Source organism: Uloborus diversus, chromosome 2, assembly GCF_026930045.1.
Source record: "Uloborus diversus isolate 005 chromosome 2, Udiv.v.3.1, whole genome shotgun sequence".
Classification (NCBI taxonomy): Eukaryota; Metazoa; Arthropoda; class Arachnida; order Araneae; family Uloboridae; genus Uloborus; species Uloborus diversus.
The window spans coordinates 159,367,410-159,380,624 of NC_072732.1; positions in this window are offsets into that span (position 1 = coordinate 159,367,410).

Below are 13,215 nucleotides of genomic sequence, written 5' to 3' on the forward strand. Positions count from 1 at the left end.
GCTTTCTTTTCTTTTTTTTTTGAAAAACTGCACCGGTAATCACGTTTAAACTTCTATTCAGTTGAATTTAAAAATTAAAAAAAAGAGAGAGACAGACAGATAGGCAACTTTTAACAACTATCTGCAGAGTGGAATAGTGCAAGCCATAATGAAAAGGCATTGAAACTGAATTTTTTTTCTACTTTTTTTAAACTGCTTTTTTTACCTCATGCTTTTTTTTTCTTTTCCTCTACTCCTTCCCCTTTCTCTTCCAGAACTTCTTTTTCTCACTCTTTTTATTATTAGAGCGTATTTTTTATAGAGTATTGGAGAGCTGCTCTTTTTCAGATCAAATTGCAGCTTGTACAGCCAATTGAATTAAATTAGCTTCCAAGTTTTTTCGTTTTCTGGCTTTATGTAACTGTATACTAAAATATGAAAAAACATTTTCTGTCGTTGTACAACGTAACCACAAGCAGGAAGTGTCAAAAATGTAGCATAATATTCTGTGCTCGCGCTAGAAGCTTTGAAATATTCATCGAAAAAAAATCGAACAAATATGGCATATTTTCATTGATATACTCACAGATTTATAATTTTTCTTCAAAATTCGAACAAAAATCTTGGAATACTTTATTCTGGCTGAAAGGAATCCTATGTTCTATTCTGCATCACTGACAATGTGCATACAAAATTTTATGATAATCAGTCGAGTAGTTTAAAGCGTTTAAAACATTGCAAACAAACAAACGAATAAATAAACTCGCATTGCGCATTTATAATATTGGTAAAGATATTTCACTACCGCAGCCTGAATTATCCTTCCTGGGAAGGAGGGTCGTAACACTCCATACTTGTATATAGAATAGACGATCATGTTACGATTGGCAATGGTGTTAAAATGAGACTATGATTGTGCAGGTTCACTCCCAAAACCCAACCTTGCTGCCTAGATGCATTTGGGCACGGTTGCAATTATACCGCTATTATTGCACTGAAAATATATTATTCACTGCGGATACAATTTACCATTTTAGGCTGCGGCATGCAGAAGAACATTGGGTTTAAGGCACGAAGAATTTCTAAAACTATTTGGGTGTCGATAAAAAGCCCCACCACCAAGTAGAGCATAAATTTTACTGATTAACTTAATAAATAATGAAATGAACTAGTATTTCAAACATGTATTTCAAAAATAATTAATAAATTAAAAATATTACTGCTATAGTTTGTATTTTATATACAAATTATTTGAACACAATGTGAATGAATAATATTGTCGACGGTTAAGGAGGGGGGGGGGGTTATGACCTCCGTAACCCTTCCCTTGCATCCGCCTCTGTTCTTATTCTACTTTTGTATGCATCACTTTTCAACGGAAAAAAAATGCATTGTAATGGCGATCATCTATTTGTATTACAAATTTTCTCATAAATTTTTTAACTTAATGTTCAGAAGACAATAATTTTTTTTTTTTAAATCTCGAAATTATAAAGAAATCCTTTCTTCTCTGAAGATGTCGCTGATTATGGAAACAGCTGCGGGCACATTGCATCATCGATTGGAGAGCCAATGAGGTGTCCCACTTGATGACGTATTTCAAAACATTCAGCTAATTGAATTCGCATTCGTCAATCAAAGGACTGACGTGTCACAGCAATGTGCCCTTACAACCAGGTGTGAGCATCCAAAAGAGTAGATGCGGTTGCTATGGGAACCCGTTAAATTCAGACTCCTGACAAGTTTTGTCGTAGATAGAATACGTTAAAATTTCAACGAACTGAATTAAAGTTTCGATACAATCTGTGTTTTTTATTAGAAGACATTTAATATTTCACATATTCGGATTTTTTTTTTTTTTTTTTTGCATCTTCCGGAAAAATTTTATTTATCGAATGATTGTAATAACTGATTAATCAAAGGAATTTTGGAAGCCAAACATATTTTCCGTTCAAAATACCATTACAAAAAGTACAATTTTAAAAAAGAACTATTAAGCACACTTGCACTGAGTTAATAAACTAACGTTTGCCAAAATATTTTTTATTTCATAGAAAAATACCGTCTTTTTCTTCATAGTATGCAACAAATTCGATTTAAATAATAATATAATTCAGAACGATTTCTTTCAAAATTTACCATCTTTCACAATTAAAAATCATAGAATTGTCACCAAAAAGTATCCTACTTCACCTTATATCTCGCCTTTCTTGTCACACGTCAAACGAAATTACATTAACATATCGTTACAAAAAATGTTGTTATTTTGTCCAAAATGTGTGATGTCACACTTCTTGTTGTCTCCCCACCCCTGCTGCAAACCGCCACAATTTCAAGAACCTTCTTCCTCAAAGTGTGACATCCTATATGAACGATTTTAACCCTAATGTAATTACCTCTTACACCTCAAGTAATTATAGCAAGAAAATGTCCCGAGGATCCCTCAGATCATTGTTTTAACTCTTTAACATTTTTATTTGACAAAATGTTCAAACAATCCCTCGGAATTTTCAACGTCATATTGTGATATTGTAGACATTTGAATGCTTCCCTCGTGTGTTGCTCCGCATTGAAATTGTGCATTATCTTAAATTAGAATTCCATCCAAAATCAGTGGAAGTCCCAACGGCTGAAAATTTGCATTTCCGGCGAAGATATGGCGTTGTAACTTTCTCGATTAACCTTTACTAAACTATTATAATAATTAAACACTTAGAGTTAACCAACTTCTGTGCTGTTGCAATGGCTTTCCCTGAATACATAAAAGAGCAGATCGTTCTCGAATATAAAAGTTTACTTTTACTCCTACCGTCACATCGGCTATGGTGATTTGCAAGACACCAACTATTTTGTTTTAATTTGATTCATCTTTGGGATAAATAAATATTTTGAATCATTATTCTTAACATTTATAATTTTCCAATAATACCGTAGGATTATCGTATGGAATACAAGCAGATTGGATCAGCCACTATTTTTCCTTTGGGAGCCATGCTATGGATTGTTGCGTTTCATAGCACGGTTGACTAGCTTCTAATCGCATTCTCTTGTTATTTTGTGTCATTGCAGCTGTAGAATTACGTCCTACTCGCGCGTATAATGGAAATAATATATGTAAGTAAAATAAATTTAAAGACAACATCCGTTTTGTTGTATTCCACGAAAAAGCCGCCATTTTCTTCCGCACGCGACAGCTGAAGTATTCCAATAAAAAGTTATATTTCTAAAAGGTTATTAATAAAAGTTTTTTTTAATGAAATCACACATACGTCAGTGATTTCTTACGTGGAAAGATTTTGTTCATTACCGTTTTATTAAATTGTTATTTTTAATTAAATATATGAGCCGTCACGAGCGGGTCAAGATGTCCTTTTTTAAATGGAGTTGGGCCTAATGCAGTTGACACTAAAGAAACGTTTTATTTCTTAGTTTTACTCTTGTATCCTACAATGGAGACGCTCTATTTGCCGATACTATGTGATTGGCTGTTTTGAATTTAAGCATTTTACAGCAGAATTGAAAATAACAGCTAAGAAATTTAAAATGTTTCCCAGGAAGTTGATTAATTGAAATGTTTGAAGTCACCTATTTTCAAATGGCTGTTTCCAGATATTAGCAAGTAATATATTTGTATTTTAACTTCAGAGTTAAGTCATAGTTTCTGGTTCAAGACAAGCATTTTTAGATGAAATATTCACGGTTTTCGTTTCATGTATAACAAAATTAGCTAAATCTAAGAACACTCAATTGAAAAAAAAAAAAAAAAACTTACCTTGTTGCCTCATGTACTGCTCATTGTATTTATCTGCATTATCCTCTCTTCTTTCAAAATTTGGCATCCTGTTTTCTAAGGCCGAATCCATGTCTTTTTGACTTTCTTTGGTATTTGACTCATCAAAATTCTTTCGCCTCCGTAACTGTTTTCCAGTTTTAGATTGCCCCACGTCAGAGGAATGGTCAAAGTGAAATTTTTCATTGTTTTCACTCTTTGGAACCCCTTTTCGCCGAGATCTCGAGTGCTCTGAATCCATCGAATATTTACAATTTGTACCTGTTAAAAACATAAAATGGTCTCGTAAATACATTGAATGGATCGTGAAACAAAAATGTACTAAAAGTGGCAAAAACACATCGATGAGAAACATTTTATTAAGTTATTATTGCAACTAGTCTAAAAATCAATGCCAAACTCAGTTTGTTCTCACCAAGTTTGAAAATTAATTCGTGGTAGGTAATCTTCAACACTGCCATACTATTTTAAGCAGGCTTGGCTCAGTTGCGCATGATTTTTTCTCCTTACCTTCTTAATAGTTTCATATCTTCTATACCGTATACCCACTCCAATTCACATAGCTCCCTATCCAAACACTGTAGGTTGATACGCCGGACTCTTAAAAACAAAACGAGTGTGTGTCCATGTGTGTGTATAAGAATACGGAGTGTAATAAAACTAAGGATCAATAAAGGGTGATAAAACTCTCCGATGGTAACTAGATCAATGATGTGTTAGGTATCAAATATTGAGCAATGAAATGCGAAAAAGCACGAATTATATCATTGCCGGCAATTTGCAATATTGAAAATTCTCAGTTATTCCTTTTTTTCTCCTTTTGTAGCGTTGAAGTTTTTTTTTCGCAAACGTTATTTATCTAGGTAATTTTTATCCTTAGAAAGTTCTGGTTACTTTCTAAAGCATATTGTGAAATTGAAATCCATATTCACTAATAAGGTGCATGTTTCATTAAAAAGAAAGCAATCGCTATTAAATATTGTTTATTTCCTTTGAAAAATCCTGATGAAGAAAATTATGGTTGATAATAGCTTTTTCTTTAAGAATGTCAGTTCTTTGTTTTGCAAAGATTTCCTCCAATTTGACAGCTATTCTAGTTAATTTTAGAATTCAGTGGGCACAATTACAAAGCTACGCATAAAATGGAAATGGTGAATTCCAGCGGTAACGGAAGGAGAGTTTTACAAAAAAATCGAGTTTTAAAAAGAATTATTTTAAACATATAAATTATGTATTTCTTAAGGGTAACGGAAGGACAGTAACGGAATGACAAGAAGTCCAAAACAATTAAACATGGAAAATTTCAACTTACAAACATTTATTCAGCTAATACAGCAGTCTGAAACAATGATAGCTAATGCCTGAGCCATCTGTTGCAATTCTGAATTCTTTAAATACTCAATAATTTTATCATAATCCATAGAACATTTATCTTCTTTCTCATCAAACACGAAGATCATTCCCACATTATTATGCATTCTCAAACAAGTTATTTCCATTCCTTCATCTCTTATATTAAGCACTTGTCCAACATTGCTCTTTGTTAATTTCTTTCTCTTCCATCCAACTAACAAAATTTGTCTAAACGATAACGAATCTTTTGGTATATTCTTATGATTTGGTATTTTTGATTCAGCAGTATCTTCATTTTAAACATTATTTATAACTGAACGTCTGTTGACTTTGAAGTAAAATCTCGTTCAATTTGTTAATGTACTTACTATATTCAATAACATAATTTATTACAGGATTCAAATAGTGCATATTTTGTGTGTCAAGATGAGAAAGGATCTTTTTGTATTTTTTCCCTCCATCTTTTTGAAAGTTGATCTATGAATTTGCTGTTCTCTTTGCAGTGCGTTTAACGGTTAAATCAATGCTCTCAACAGTCCTTTCCTGTGACTTGTGGCAACACATCTGAAAGCAGTTTTAATATTGTACTGTTTCAATATAAATTTCAAATTTTTAAGCATATGTTTCTTCTTGAAATTGCTTGTTATATCACAAACATGTCATACCAAAATGGTTTTCACATGATTAGGAGATTTTAAGTGTAGTTTTCATGATTTTCATCACATACAATAGATGAATCAAATCCCAAAACATAAAAAAAAAAAAAAAAAAAAAAATTAAATAAAAATTTATTTTTTAAGTAAAATCACACATAATTTTTGTACAAATATTACTTATATGTGTTTTAAATGTGACTACTAACTTTAAACAATAGCATTCTTACATTTTACCCTGTATCAACTAATAATTAAATGTCCTTCCGTTACCATATTTTTTTGTCCTTCCGTTACGATTAAAAACCATATAAATTAAACATCCTTTAAAATTATAACTATGCCTCCTTGACTAGGGGCATAGTTCTGCTTTGCATTAAAAAAAACATTATCTTCTATACCCAATAGGTTCTTGGTGGATTAACTGAGCTGTAGTATTTTGGTAACGGAAGGACATCAAATTGTCACCTTAGTACTGAACGTATTTCGTGGTTGGAAAAAAAATTAAATTACTTACCAAAACGTTTAACTAGATATTCAAGAGACAAAAGTTAACCTAGATATTATATGCTAATAACAAGTTTATTGAAATTACAGTATGTAACAAAAAAGATTTTTTTTCTCAGTAACAATACAAGGAGAAAATTTGATTTTGTCCTTGATTTTCTGAAAGTCGTCAAACTATTTGGGAAAAATATCTTAAGATTCAAGAAGTTCATTTATTTCTGAAGAGAATGGTACATGACAAGTGACAGAATATTAAGTTTAAAAATTAAACTGTCATGTCGCCTTTTTCCTGGAATTCACCAAATACTCTATTATAGTTTATTCTGAAGCGAATTTGGACAGTTATCAAGATATATATGCACAAAATGGAAATGATCCAACAACATTAAGCAATACAGAACTAGGGGACTCCAGTGTTTAAATTATCAAAAACCATATGAATATCAAATAGCTGCAGGCAAACTTTTTGGATACGGATATCACAACTCTTTTGCAATATCAATCTTTCATACTTTTGCAATATCAATTAATAGAAGATACAGTGTCCTATTTATTGACGATGAAATAATAAAACAAAACCTCAAATGTTTAACTTCAGTCAACGAGATGCCTCTTTTTGATTTCAAGCAACGAAGTAGGAAAATTGATTGAAATACACTCAGTAGCATGTATATGAACCACAGTCAAAAAGTCCAAAAAAAAAAAAAAAAAAAAAAACTGTCAAAAGTTTGGAACTTTTTGGTTTAGTTTTAGGAAAAATTTTCATTACATTATACTTACTAATTACAAATTCTCTCGTTACAAAACAGATTATAGCAATCTATGTACAACCATTACCGTTATATCAACTGTAAGAATTCCCAATAATCATACAGATAACACAGATCTGTAAAGAAATTACAGATACACAGTGTTTTTTAAAATGTTGCAGTTTAACGAAATTTAAACACGGTGAAACTAAAATATTCATTTGAGCGTAATATTCAAAAATTTCAAACCATGTGCTCAAGATAAGTCTGCTAAATATCGTAAGAAACAGCAATACATTTCCAGAAAATTAATTTCCAGTTAACGCTCGACTGTTCTTTCGAAGAATACTCATAATGAAATTAAAAGAACTGGTTTAGTCTCCTGGAAGTGCACATCAAAGACTTCCTGCACCCAAGTGTAAAATTCGATAATTGATGCGTGGTACTACATAGGTAAGTGTCAAACGCACAAGTTTAATTCTTTCTTTGGAGAGAAAATGTTTACTTTTTAGGAGAAATTCATATGGATCTTTGAGCAAAAATGTGACGGTAATTAAAAGCTTCCTTTGTAGAAGTGAGATCATTCAATTAATGTAACATTTTCCTAAGTTATATCGAATGAAGTGGTATCTTAGCATTTTCCGAGAAGGATGTAAAGGTAAATTTTAATGTTGTAAATTGGATACTTATGCTTCTAACTATTAATTACGTAACTATTATTTAATTAGCTAACTATAGACATATGTTTTCTGCAGTTCATGAGGAAAAATTTAAAACAAAATAGTAGAACAGAATTGCTGCAAAATAAGCCTAAAATTTGGGTATTTTCATGCATCAAAACTATTTGCCATGCTCTAATTTTCCGGTTCAGAAAATAGTATAACACTGATTGACTACAATTGCATTACTAGTTTTATTACGGTTCTGCTGTGTGATTTTGAATACTGACATACATTGAATGGTTTTCTAAGTTTGAAAAGAATTCGACCTGGAGTAATTCCAAGAAGTATAGCTTTCTGTTTCGCGTTATTCGAATAACGGATGTCACTGCTCAAGATCATTATGAGTGCGAAAAGAGGAAATTTTCAAGCAAAACGCGTCAGTAGAATCTTCCTGAAATGAAGCTAGGGAATAAAATAGACATCATTTCAAATATCATCAATCTTTAAAGTTTTTAAAACTCTATTAATTATTATTATATTCCTTCCTAGTTAGATTTACAGCATTCAATCGTCATTTAAAGTCGACTTCGAAATTGAAATTAAGTTTTGATTACACTAGAAAAAAGTATATTAAAAAAACTCGAGCATTACACTTTTCCAATTGGTCATATATAGTTATACAATCAGGATTGGGAGGAATGAGATGGAAGGAGGAATAGGACAGTCTTAAATAAAAATGTGAAGAATAATTTCAAGCTTCTTCAGTAATTGGAGCAGAATCAAGCAAGATTCAGAAGTTGTTGCATCTACTGGGCAAATTAGAAATATTTTTTCATTTTCTTGGGCATTAATACAGAGGTGCCCACCTAGATGAGCTGATGGCGTAGACTGCGCCATTGGAGTTTTTAGGGGCGGGGGTATTGTTTCGAGGGGCATTTTTTTAATTTTAGGGGATTCTTGATTGGGGAGGGGGGGGGGGTCTTCGCGATTTTTTAGGAGGTGCGCTCTTGCTCGATAGGAGGGGGGTACCCCTGATCAGTGCAGCTGTCTCATTGTTCTTATCGTCTCATTCTTTCCTACTCTCTGCTGGACACAAGGTGTCTCAGTTAAATGTTTCAGGAGGATGCATTCTGACAGTCAGAAATCATATCTCAATGATGGGTTGGAAATACTCTTCCCGACCCAAGAAATTTGAGACACGCTAAGAGTATTCCAAACTGTTTGGAGTTCCATGCGCCGAAAATGTGAGCTGTGCATTGTAGCCGGTGGAAAAAAACTCCTAAGGTTTACTTTGACTCCTGTACCTTTCGTTTTTTACTTCCTATTACAAAAAAAGAAGACTTGTATTCGAGAAAAAAAAATTCACTCAAAAATCGACCTTAATTTTCATTTTGCTCATCCCCGAATGAATGTTGAGTTTTTTTTCAACTCGACCACACGTGGATAAGTGCCTAAGAACGTATAGATACGCGAAATATCCATTTTGACGATTCACGAGTTAATTACAACGTGTTCTCTCATGACGTTTGTATGTATGTATGTGCGTGCGTATGTGCGTATGTATGTCACATAACTCAAGAACGGTATGTCCTAGAAAAATGAAATTTGGTACGTAGACTCCTAGTAGGGTCTTTTGCCTCTTTTGGGGGAAAAATCATCATTTGGCGGACACGTGGCGATATATCGCCAGTCTTTTGGTCGCCAAGTTCTGTCGCCAACTTGGCGACAAATTTGGCGATTTTTTTTAAAATCTGATTTTGATTTGGCCACTGGTGGTGATATTTAGAGAGACTATTGAATCACATTTAAATTGCCAATAATGGGAAAATGATATTAAAATTGGAGTAAAAGGAAGTCATGTGATGCACACATCAGCTCATTTAATATTGTGTTTTAGTTGTTTTTTTATGATAAGTAGTCATGTCACACGAAAAACTCTCACCTCCGTTACCTAAACATAAAATGCCATTCCTCATTAACACGTGGCAGTAATGACATCAAATTTTATTTTGCATGACACAAGGGAGCCCCTTGTTTATTTTCAGCCATAGTTGAAGTTGTGAGATTTTTGTCGAAAAACAAGAAGTAGATTTTGCTTTAAAAACTTAGTGTGGTTGTTCTGACTTCTCACCTCCATGAACTTGAATTTCAGGGACGTAAATCAAAGTAAAAAAACGAGCTGATGTGTGCATCACATGACTTCCTTTTTTTCCAGTTTTAATATTACTGGCAACTTTAATGTGATTCAATAGTTTACTCTCTAAATATCACCACCAGTGGCCAAATTGAAACAAGATAAAAAAATAAATAAAGAAATAAAAAAAAAAAAAAATACACTGCCAATATTGTCGCCAATTCAGCAACAAAACTTGGCGACCAAAAGACTGGCCATATATCGCCAAGGGTCCGCCAAATTATAACACCATTTGAGTATACATCGAAATTAACAATGACTTCCCCCCCCAAAAAAAAGGACAAAAAACCCCTTCAAAAACACTCGAATGCAACTAAAAGGGGAGGTACACAACTAGACCCCACTAGCAGTCTACGTATCAAATTTCAACTTTCTAGGACATATTGTACTTGAGTTATGCGACATACATACATACGCATATCTGCACATGCATACATACGTACATACGGACGTCACGAGAAAAGTCGTTGTAATTAACTCGGGGAATGTCAAAATGGATACTTCGGGTGTTTATACGTTCTTAGGCACTTATCCGCGTGTGGTCGGGTTGAAAAAAAAAAAAAAAAACTCTACATTGATTCGGGGGTGAGCAGAATGGAAGTTAAGACCGAATTTTGAGTGAAATTTTTTTTTCGAATACAATGCTTCCTTTTTTGTAAAAGGAAGTAATAATAAGTGAACATGTTTTCATATGCTTCCCATGTGCAGATTGTAGCAATGAAGAAAAAAAAATTCAATGAGAAATGTATCTATTAGGCCTATATTAAGGGAAAGATCCTCACCTCCGTGACAGACCTTATCAACGTCATTATTTCTGAGGTTAAAATAACTGATGGTGGGGAAACACATCAATAATAGGCATTATACCAAAATTATTAATTGCCAGTATATCCTCAAAATTTATTAATTACTTTTTTTAACATACATTTGAAACTACTAATTAAGCCGTACTGTAATTAAGAAGGCTTAATAATATATTCCCACTAATCATTAAGATAGCTGATTGCTTGCACAATTAATGAAATTACTACTTTGATATTAAATTGGCCTCGATTTTTAAATATTAAAAGTTTATTTATTTTTTTTTTTTTTTTTTTGTGAGCAAAGCATTTTATATATATATATATATATATATATATATATATATATATATATATATATATATATATATATATATATATATATATATTTTGTTTACTAGTAAAATAATTGGAACTTAGCTGGGCCATTGTTTATGATTACTTCTAGTAGGTACCACTTTCATTTAGGATAAAAAAAAAATTTCGAAATTGAAAAATATTTGCGTTTAAAAGTTATGTTTTCTGGAAAATGACCCATGTAATACTGTTTAACGTTTGACTACTAAACTCTTAAATCTTGCTTTATTTCTTTTAATATATCTCTTTTCAAGGCCTCCTCTGACAATGGCAATCATAAGCAAAGAATATGCATACTAGATTGCGGAAAACTGAAAGTAATAACATATTTTTTTCCGTAGATATTTCCTATTTCTTGTGAGAATTTAAAATTCTTACTGAGCTTTCCTCCGAAATCATTTAAGCAAATGCGAAAAACTTAAAAGCGGAGAAAATAAAACGCAGCGTCTAGAGGAAAATATTTAAACGAATCTCTTTCCTGGAGAGATACACTTAGCATCAAAGCGAGATCAAATTTCGCACAACTGGAAACTGCGCAACCGGAAACATATTATGTGTGAAAATAAATTTCCATTGCACGTCTTAATTCCCCTTTTCATAACCTAGGCAAGAAATGAGTTAAGAAAGGAGAGCGAGCGCGAAAATAAAATAAAGCCAGAAATTAAAATAAGATGTAATAAAAAGGAGCTTCAAAATGAGTTTGATGTTACGGTTCCTTATTTGCATATAATTACAGCGGGCCTTGTTGGATTTCTTTTTCCATGCCTTCCTCGGTTCGGGCTTGGTAATCTTCCCTCTTTCTTTCTTTCTTCAGTTTCTCTAGGGTTTCCTTGGATCATTAGCGGTTCTGGGGCAAAAATCCTTAGCTCCGCTTTAATGAGAGAAGATTTCGGGTATTAAATTCCGTTTTGAGTTGTAAGACGCTTTTGAGCCATTTTTACATTTCGGGACGTGAGAAGACCTTAATTATTGGGGCTTTAAAATTCATCCGATTTTAACACATTCTGGCTTCGACTGAATTTAGAAAATTAGAAATAACTGGTCTGGATTGGGGAAGAAGCTGCAGTTAATGTCATTTCTTGGTGTGGGAACGGATATGGGCATGGAAAAAAAAGGTAGTAATCTTATGAGAGAAAAGAAGGAGTCTTGAAAGTTTTTTGAAGAAACTCTTATCGTAATTGAAAGTAATTACATTCATTTTCGCGAGGATTTCCATAGTTATTTTGGCGGGGTTTAAGTTTTTCGTGTTGATTCGGAGCAAAAAGAGAAACATGTAAGTTTTTTCTCTCCATGATTATATAAATTTTTGTCATTTATATTCAGTTCTCTATTTAATGAAGGATATACTTTCACTTAAAATCAAACATTTCAGCCATTTTTTTCTTAAAAATGGAGCACGTTGCACAATTGCACCTTGGATGTGAGTATAAAATATGTTTTTTTTTTTTTTGAAGAAACAGTGTGGATAGTTGATAAATCTAACTGCAGGAGAAAGGGGAAGGGTTTTACCGAATAATCTAACGCTTTTTTTTGGGAGGTTTTAAAGAGTTCGTTTCTTCTCAATAAGCTATTTTAATCAGTAACTTTCCTTCAATTTATGATGTCAATGGCATTAGTTGCAGTTTTCTTTTCTTTTCTTCTATATCTAATTTTTTGAAGAAAGTTGCTTTGGTGAAAATTTTCGAATTTCTAGTTTTAGCGGATTCGAACATTTTGAGGCGTGTTGAACATTATCAGAAATTGTCTGTCTGTCTATATGTGTGGGACAGATTTTTTGTGACCACTGTAGAGCAAAAATTACATCATGAAATCGAGCGAAATGTGGTACACATATAAACTCTCTAGTGAATTGGTAACCATTAGTTTTTGGCTCAAATTCTTTCAAGGGGAGTGGAAAAATCGAATTTTTTCTCCGTTATAATTGCGTACCATGCCTCAGGAAGTAACGGCCGGAATGAAACAAAAATTAGTACATATGTTGACCCTAGAGGGTACAGGTACTGATTCAATTTTGGTGCTAATAGCTCAAAAGGGAGTTGAGCAACTGATTTTTTTTGTTGATACTACTGACTTCTATATCCCGCGAGGTAAGGAATAGAATCAAACAAATATTGACCGACGGTAGACCTTAGAGCGTATAAAAGCTGATTCTATTTTGGCAACTTCAAATT